The sequence below is a fragment of the Rhinopithecus bieti genome, unplaced genomic scaffold (genome assembly GCF_001698545.2).
Source record: "Rhinopithecus bieti isolate Rb0 unplaced genomic scaffold, ASM169854v2 scaffold_35313, whole genome shotgun sequence".
NCBI classification, from domain to species: Eukaryota; Metazoa; Chordata; class Mammalia; order Primates; family Cercopithecidae; genus Rhinopithecus; species Rhinopithecus bieti.
In genome coordinates this window covers 40,209-48,643 of record NW_016815007.1, presented here as the reverse complement: position 1 = coordinate 48,643, position 8,435 = coordinate 40,209, and the positions used below count along the sequence as shown (strand labels likewise).

At 40.1% G+C, this 8,435-nt stretch overlaps 1 pseudogene; it reads left to right on the top strand.

Moving 5' to 3' along the window:
• Positions 1-398: 398 nt before the first annotated feature.
• Positions 399-1,174, top strand: LOC108515777 (serine/arginine-rich splicing factor 6 pseudogene; annotated as a pseudogene).
• The last annotated feature ends 7,261 nt before the right edge of the window (positions 1,175-8,435 follow it).

Genomic DNA, 8,435 nt, shown 5'->3' with positions numbered 1-8,435 from the left:
GACATCTACCACAATAACATTCCAGACAGCTATTGAAACCATCTTTGGGATGCAGGGCTTTCTTGACCAGCTCTGAACAGTTGACCCTTGAACAACATGAGTTTGAACTGTGCACGTCCACTTATATGTGGATTGAAAATACAGTATTTAGGTGTGGGGGCTGGGGATCATATGACTCAGGTGTCCCCGAGCCCTGCTGCCTTCACATCCTGGGGCAGCCATGGGATGCCAGAGTGTGGTGACTGGTGGCCAATGGGTCTGAGGCTGTGTCTACTGCGGCTAAGATGACTGCCTTTCATGATTGGCCTTGACTTTTCCATACATTGTGTGACTCTTGCCCCATGGCCCTTTGGCTGACCTTACCGGAAGCCATGATGACAGCAGCCTTTTGCCATTAGATGCAGGGAGATGGTGGTGGAGGTGGATACAGCAGTCAGAGAACATCTGGCAGAGACAAATGTGGACTACCTGTTCATACAGAATAGGAGCTTATTGTAGAAAGTCTTTCTAGTGGTTACAGTTGGCAAGATTTAAAGGATTTTATGCAACAAGCAGAAGAAGTAACCTATGTTGATGCTCACAAGGAATGCACAAGTGAGGGCATTGAGTTTCACTCCTGTTTTGACATGAAGCATGCATTGGACAAACTGGATGGTGCAGAAATACTAAGCTTATTGAAGGTAAGCCAGGCACAAGCGATAGGCGATCCGATTCTGGAAGCAGATCCAGGTCTTGATCTAGAAGATGGTCACGAAGTAGGAGACACCGGAGCAGCCACAGTAGATCTCAAAGTATCTCAAAAAGTCACTCCTGATCCAGGTTGCGGAGCAAAGGTCGATCACGTTCTCATTCAAAAGGCAGGAAATCTAGCTCAAGGAGCAAATCTATGCCCAAATCTGATATAGGCTCCTATTCTCGTTCTCAAAGCAGATCTAAGGATGAGTATGAGAAATCTCCAAGCAGGTCTTGGTCTCGATCTTCCAAAGAAAGTGGAAAAGGTGATACGAAGTCAAAATACAGATCAAGGAGCCAGTCTCGTTCCAGTTCACCCCTACCTGTTCCACCCTCAAAGGGTCATTCTGTGTCCTCTCCACCAAAAAGAGCTACTTCAAGATCCTGTTCTAGATCTCATTCAAAATAAAGATCAGGGTCCAGGTTGAGTTCCAGAGATTAATCCAGAACTCTTCATTCATTGCACACTATTTTGGAACACTTTTCTACTTGCTTAGGCAGTTGTTCTTCCATGTTTGTACTTGGCTTCTTTTGCACGAGGGATCTCCTGAAAACAGGAGCACACAGAAATTTGATTTATGGTCAAATTTGATGACAAAGATGAGGCTCTAAGGAAATGGTGGCATAAAGTCAAAGACCCTCTCCCTTCTTTGTAGAATTAAGGTAACTTCGATTTTACAGCTTTTGAGCTAAAATAACTTTTGTAAAGATTAAGCTCATTTAGATTTTTTTAAAAGTATTTCAGCAGGATCTGCTGCAGGGTTTTTTGTTGTTGTTGTTGTTGTTGTGTTGTTTGCTTATTTTTAAATTAACCATTTCAAACCTTGAATACTTAAGGCTTTAGAGGGACAACCCAATTTTCAATTATGTTTGCTTTTTTTTTTTTTTGAGACGGAGTCTCGCTCTATCGCCCAGGCAGGAGTGCAGTGGCCAGATCTCAGCTCACTGCAAGCTCCGCCTCCCAGGTTTACGCCATTCTCTCGCCTCAGCCTCCCGAGTAGCCGGGACTACAGGCGCCCGCCATCTCGACCGGCTAATTTTTTGTATTTTTTTTTTAGTAGAGACAGGGTTTCACCGTGTTAGCCAGGATGGTCTCGATCTCCTGACCTCGTGATCCGCCCGTCTCGGCCTCCCAAAGTGCTGGGATTACAGGCTTGAGCCACCGCGCCCGGCCTATGTTTGCTTTTTATAAAGCTTGAGTTATGTAAGATTTAAATAAAAGTTTGCTACCAAAAGAAAGAAAATATAGTATTCACAAGATGTGAAACCCAAGTATAGGGAGGGCCAACTTCTCATATACGTGGGTTCTGCAGGGCTGACTGTGGGACTTGAGTATGTGTGAATTTGGGTATACCCCGGGGACCTTGAACCAATCCCCTGCATATATCAAGGGACAACTATACTGAGGTATAAAGCTGTAAAAGTGTCCTAGTGCACAAGAGGAGGATCTTGAATTTCCTGCTGTAGGACCACACATGGGTAATATGCACATTTTCATTCAGTAGGTGAATCAGATGTATAGAAATGGCTCACACATGCTGCCACCCACTTAAGCTGTACCAGTGACAGCTATCTGGGAAGGATACCAACTCTTTTTTTCCCAGCCCAGAAGCAGTCTTAGCCCTTCTTCATGCTCGGCACCTATTGATTGGAACAGTCACTTAAGATGAAATGCATTTGCCATTCCTGATCTAAAACATTCTTTCTGAAAAAAAAAAAAAATTCATGTGGACATGATTCAAATGTATGTTACAGTTATCTTTTAGAACTGTGCCTAGCCTCAAGTAATTGATAAAACCTTCCTTCAGAGCCTCAACCACTCCCAACCCCCTGCAGTGCATACTATCTAAACATCCAGCTGGCATTTACCATAGGCTTATTGAACTTTTATTTATTTTCTTAGGTATATAGGATTGCAGACCCCTCACCAATGGGGTTATGCTATCTCATCCTATCTCTCTGTTATGCTGTCATATAGTGCCGTGCTTTGTTTATGTAAGGTGTTCAGAACCGTGCATGATGATGTTAAGATAATGCTTGAGGTCAGGCGCGGTGGCCCACACCTGTAATCCCAGCACTTTGGGAGGCTGAGGCAAGTGGATAGTTTGAGGTCAGGGGTTCAAGACCAGCCTGACCAACATGGTGAAATCCCATCTCTACTAAAATACAAAATTAGCCGGGCGTGGTGGTGGGTGCCTGTAATCCCAGCTACTCCGGAGGCTGAGGCAGGAGAATCGCTTGAACCTGGGAGGCAGAGGTTACAGTGAGCTGAGATGGTGCCATTGCACTCCAGCCTAGGTGACACAGTAAGACTCCATCTCCAAAAGAAAAAAAAAAGCTAATGCTTTATGGAGAGCATTTGGAAGTAGAAGTAATAAAAGCACTAAGATGGTGCAGATGGCCCAGCATTGATTTTGGGTTACCATTATTGAAGAACAACTCAGCTTCCACTCTTAATGCTCATGGGTCAGCAGTGTTGCTTTGCACAGGAAAGGAGAAATATTCTAACAGAACGTTCAATTTTATTGTAAGTCTGACCCAGAGGAAAAGGGAGAGAGACAGGCCCAGGACCTGTCTATCGGTTGCTTTGTGGTGGAAAACAAGGTCATCAATGCGTGACAGGACCTCTCCAAGACAGCTAGGCTCATGGGGCATCCTTCATGGATCTCTGAGGTGTAACGAGATTTGTAAAGCTACCACTTCTCGGTGGCTTGCTTCAAGTTTTCCTCTGCTCTATCAGTTGTGGCCAGAAACCTGGATTAGGGGTCTCAGCCGTTGAGCCCTCTGCCCAGGGTGAGGCATTCTATCTGCTCCATCTGTCCATGAGGCTTCCTAATCATCCTCTGCTCTTTTTTTCTTTTTCTTTTATTTCTTTTTTTGAAACAGGGTCTTGCTCTGTCACCCAGGCTGAAGTGCACGGATGCCATCTCAGCTCACTGCAGCCTAAACTGCCAGGCTCCCACCTCAACCTCCCGAGTAGCTAGGACTACAAGAGCCACCATGCCCAGCTAATTTTTTTATTTCCTGTAGAGACAAGGTCTTGCTATGTTGTCCAGGCTGTTCTCAAACTCCTGAGCTCAAGCAATCTTCCCTCCCATCTCGGCCTCCCAGAGTGCTGGGCTTACAGGTGTGAGCCACCGTACCCAGCCTCTGTGTTGTCTTGGCTCTCTGCCTTGACATATGAGCCCCGCATAGTAGCACTGAGTTTCCCTTGGGTACTCCCTCAGCCCTTAGCCTGTGCTTAGCACTTTAGGCAAGAGCCTCTTCTGCCAGTATTTTCAGCAATAAAAGAGCCGTATTTATCAGATATATGTTATATATATCTTATATCATATATATGTATGTGTGTGTATTTATTTCTTCAAATAACATTCTATCGTATAATCTTTTTTGGAGGGATACTCTTTTTTATTTGACAAATAATAATTGTGTTTATTTATGGGGTACAATGTGCTGTTTTAATCTACGTATATGTTATAGAAAGAGTCAATCGAGCTAATTAACATATTCATCAGCTCACTGCTTTAGAAACAGCAATCCTTCCTCAGACAGTGTCCGCACAGCAATTCTATACCGCACGGAGGGTCATTTCAAAGTTCTGTGAGGGAGAAAGGGCCTCCAGTGAGCGAGTATGAAGAAATGTCGTTTTCCAAACCTTAGTCTACTTCATATAATATGGTTTTCTTCCCTTGATTATTGGGACACGTTTTTAAAGTACAGACAAAGTACAGAGAATAATGTAACAAACACTAAGTATGCAAAGCACATAACTGAATTTTGTCATTTGCTTCTGATCTTTTAAATACAAGAAAAAGATTACAGATGGAGTTCAAAGTGTCTTTGTACTCCTTCAGAGCCACTTACCTTTCTTCTTTTCCATCCTGAATTTTGTGTGTATCTTTCCAGTTTGCGTTCCTATAATTTAATCATAAACGCATTAATTGCATGTTTCATACATTTGTATTTGTGCTTATGTAAATGGCATCATACCATACACATAATTGTACAATTTGTTTTTTTATTTCAACATATTTTAGCATAGTTTTGGAAGAGAGTTGGTTCATTTGTTACAGCTGTATGCTACTTCATTATATGAATATATTCCAACTTGATGAACATTAAGTTGGTAATAGATTTTGCTATTAACAATAATCCTGCAATGCATAATATATGTCTCCTTGAACACATGGATGAAAGTTTATCTGGGGCTACCTTAAAATGGAATTGCTAGGTATAGTTTCAACTTTACTACTGGTGCCAAATTGCATTTGATACTTCCATTAGCAGTGTTTGAGTGCTTCTAGTTTTCCAGACAACCATTAATACTTGATATTTTCTGACATTTTGTTTTTATTGATCTGATACATGTGAAATAGATCTAATTTTTGTCTTTGTTTGCATTTTGCTGGTTATTTGTGAGGTTGAGCCTCTTTTTATATGTTTATTGGCTCTTTGTATGCCCTCTTCCATTAATTGTTTGCTCATATCATTTACCCATTTTTTTCTGATTAGTTTACTTCTAATCAATATATAGAATATCCTCATCTATTCTGGATACCAATCATGTGATAGTTATATGCATTACAAATATAGCCTCCCAAAGGATTGTTCAACTTTTTTTTTTTTTTTTTTTTTTTTGAGATGGAGTCTCACTCTGTTGCCCAGGCTGGAGTGCAGTGGTGCAATATTGGCTCATCACAACCTCCGCCTCCTGAGTTCAAGTGATTCCCCTGCCTCAGCCTCCTGAGTAGCTGGGACTACAGGCACGTGCCACCATGCTTGGCTAATTTTGTATTTTAGTAGAGACAGAGTTTCACTATGTTGGCCAGGCTGGTCTCGAACTCCTGACCTTGTGATCTGCCTACCTCTGCTTCCCAAAGTGCTGGGATCACAGGCGTGAACCACCACACCCAGTCTTGTTCAACTTTTAATGTCATTCGTGATGTATTTTTATACAGAAGTTTAAAATTTTAATGTAGTCCAATTTATCAATATTTCCCTTTGTGACTTATGCTTTTATGACATATACTGCATACACAAAGATACTCTAAATTTTTTGTAATAGTTTCTAAATTCTGATTTCTACAGTTAGATACATCCATTTAAAATCTGGTTTTTGTCAATACTAAGAGGTAAGAATTTTTTGTTTTCCACGTAGGGATAATCAAATCTCCTGATAGTAGTCATCAAATAGTTCAAAATTTCCCCTAACGATTTATAAGTCCATTTCTGTAGCAATCCCCATATATTCAGTCTGTTTCTGGGATTTCTCTTCTATTCCATCAATCTACTTATTTATTCTCATGCTAATATCACTCAGTTTTAATCACTGTAGCTTTATATAATTCTTTATTTCCAGAAGAGCAAATGTTCTTGCCCTGTATTTTTTCAGGAATGTCTTGGATTTTCATTAGTTTTACACTGTTATATGAATTTGAGAATTAGTTTGTTAAAATACTTTAAGTATTCTGGTATAATTTTAATTGAAGTTGCATTAATTTAGAGACTAACTTAGTAAGAATTGACAACCTTAAAATATTGAATCTTCTCATCCACAAACAAGCATACCTCTCTATGAAAGTGTTTTTCAACATCCCGCAATAACATTTGATATGTTTCCACATAAAAGTCTACACATAATTTGTTATGCTTATTCCTGGTTATTTTATAGCGTTTTGTTATTGTAAATGATTTTTTTCCTATTGTATAGGTTGGTGCAAACGTTATTGCAGTTTTTGCCATTACTTTTAATGGCAACAGTTGTCAATTCTTACTAAGTTGGTCTCTGAATTAATGCAACTTCAATATTATGTAGTTTGTGATTACTGATGTATAGGAATTTCACTATTTCTATGATGACCCTTGTGGCCAGCAATCTTTTTTTGTAATATAAAAATTTTATTTATTTATTTTTCTTGTGAAATGTATCATACATAAGAAGAGCATACATAAGATACATGTACAACCTAAACAAGACTAATAACATGAACGTTCATTCACCCACTACTTTGCTCAAGAGGTACAATATTGTCAGTCCTTTTTAAACTTTCTGTGCTTCTTTAATCCCTTCTTTCTCCCTTCTGTCAAAGGTAATACTAGCCTGAACTTTGCGTGAATCTTTCCCTTGCCTTTTTTCAAAGTTTTAACACATATGTATATCCCTAAACAATGTATTATTTTTGAACTTTAAATAAATGCAACTCTACTGAATACATTCTTCTATGAGTCTTTTTTTTCCATTCAGTATTACACTGGTATCATTCATATTAATGTGTATAGCCACAGTTTATTTTTATTGCTATAGAATATTCCGTTTTATGAATATGCTATGCTGTTGATAGACGTCTGTGGGTTGCTTTTTTTCCTGTGACAGTCATGCTCTGAACATCCTCATGCATGTCTCATGGTAAAATCTATGGAGAATCCCTTGTCATAAATCATATGCATGCTCAGTTTTTCTGGGTAATCTCATTTGTTAAGTGCTTATTTTTTAAGTGCTTATAATAATTTATCCTCTATCAGTAGTTTATTATTTTTTAATTTTTATTTTTAGAGACCAGTTCTCACTGTGTCGCTCAGGCTGGAGTGCAGCTGGCGTGATCATAGCTCACTGCAACCTAGACCTCCAGGGCTCAAGTAATCCTCCCACATCAGCCTCTTGATAGCTGGGATTACAGATGCATAACACCACATCTGGCTAATTTTTAAAATTTCTTGTAGAGACGGGGATCTCACTATGTTTCCTAGGCTGGTCTCAAACTCCTGGACTCAGGCAATCCTCCCGCTCCTGGACTCAGGCAATCATCTTGCCTCGGCCTCCCAAAGTGCTGGGTTTATAAGCGTGAGCCACCACGCCTAGCCGACTTTATTGGAGTCTCCATTGCTACATTGTTTCCAGGTAACAGTTTGGGATTCTCGTTCCTGATAAGATACCATGATGGCTCTAAATTCCCTTTTTATTTCTGATACCTTGAGTTATCTTTTTCTTATTTTTCAGTCTGACTACATATTTATTTATTTATTTTTTTCTTTTTTTGAAATACGATCTCACTCTGTCATCCAGGATGGAGTTCAGTGGCATGAACACAGTTCACAGCAGACTTGAACTCTTGGGCTCAAGTGATTCTCCTGCCTCAGCCTCCTGAGTAGCTGTGTGACCACAGGTGTACACCAACACACCCCCTAATTTTTAAATTTTTTGTAGACACAAGGTCTTGCCATGTTCCCCAGGCTGGTCTCAAAGTCCTGGGCCCAAACAATCCTCCTGCCTTGGCCTCACAAAGTGCTGAGATGCACCCAGCCGAAATTTCCGTGGTTTTTTTTTTTTTTTTCCTGATATTTTATCTAGGGTTTCTACGGGTTTATTGTGGTTGAAAGTATGCTTTCCATAGCTCCTTGGTTGATATCCTTAACTGGAAGTCTTGTCCTTTTCCCCTGACTGTATAATTTTAGATATGCTTCTTATGGTCTCTGAAAATCCATGTTAACAATGAAGAAAAGAAATAACAACACCTGTATGGCATGACATCAACCTAAAGAAGTTGAAGGTTTCCATCAGTTCAGTTCCTTTAGGCATGCAGTGACCATCTCTGAGTACACATTGGGCTGCGTGTACTTGGGTCTCCAGGCCCTTTCATCCCAATTAATGCCTAAGTACTTGCCAATTTCACACTGTCCTCACACACCAAACTTTTTTTTTTTTT